The sequence below is a fragment of the Myotis davidii genome, unplaced genomic scaffold (genome assembly GCF_000327345.1).
Source record: "Myotis davidii unplaced genomic scaffold, ASM32734v1 scaffold875, whole genome shotgun sequence".
Lineage (NCBI taxonomy): Eukaryota > Metazoa > Chordata > Mammalia > Chiroptera > Vespertilionidae > Myotis > Myotis davidii.
The window spans coordinates 1843192-1844175 of record NW_006286244.1 but is presented as its reverse complement, the minus strand read 5'-3'; positions in this window follow the sequence as shown (position 1 = coordinate 1844175).

Sequence of the window (984 nt, the reverse complement as noted above, 5' to 3'; positions counted from 1 at the left end):
AGAGAGAGAGAGAGACATCAGTGATCAGAGAGAACCATCGATCAGCTGCCTCCTGCACGCCCCACAGTGGGGATCGAGCCCTCAACCCAGGCATGTGCCCTGACCAGCCATCAAACTGTGCCCTCCTGGTTCACAGGTCACTGCTCAACCAGTGAGCCACGCTGGCCGGGCTTGGTGTAATTTTGGTTTTTGAGGTCTGGGCCACATCTCAAAATGACCAACCTGGCCTCCACTGTTGGGGTGTCTCTGCCTAGGGAAACTGGCTGCCCCTCTCCAGGTTGTTTGCAAACATCCAGCGGCTGAGTCCTGCTTTCCGAGACTCCAAAATGAATGTCATTTCACCTGTGGCATCAGAGAAAGCAGAGGCCGGGCGGCATCTCGGGGGACCTCTCCATCCACAGCGACAAAACACAGGGCAGGTGGCTGGCCCTGCGGGAGGAACTGCCACCTGCAGGGACAGCATTGAGCTACCTCGCACTTCATTTTTCTCTTTAGGAGGAATGGGAACTAATTTTCTTTTTAACACCCTGGACACTAGTCCAGGCCGTCCCTTCCGCCTCCTCGCTGCCCACTCCTCCTGTGTCAGCGCCGGGCGCCAGGACAATGGCCCAGTGTCCGGGGCTTGAAAAGCAGAACAGCCGGGCCGGCGTGGTCAGTGGCTGGGCGTGGACCTAGGAACCAGGAGGTCACCGTTGGATTCCCGGTGAGGGCACAGGCCCGGGTCACAGGTCCCCAGTGAGGGGCGAGCAGGAGGCAGCCGATCCATGATTCTCTCTCATCATGGATGTTTCTATCTTTATCCCTCTCCCTTCCTCTCTGAAATCAATTTTAAAAATATATTTTTTAAAGCATCTTTAAAAACAAACAGAAGACGCTCATCGGCAAAGGGACGGGGAGGAATAGGCGGCGGCTGGGTCGCTGGGTGCCGCTTCCTGGCACGTTACCGGGCGGAAAAGTTTCCTTTGTCAAACTGGCCACGTGGCG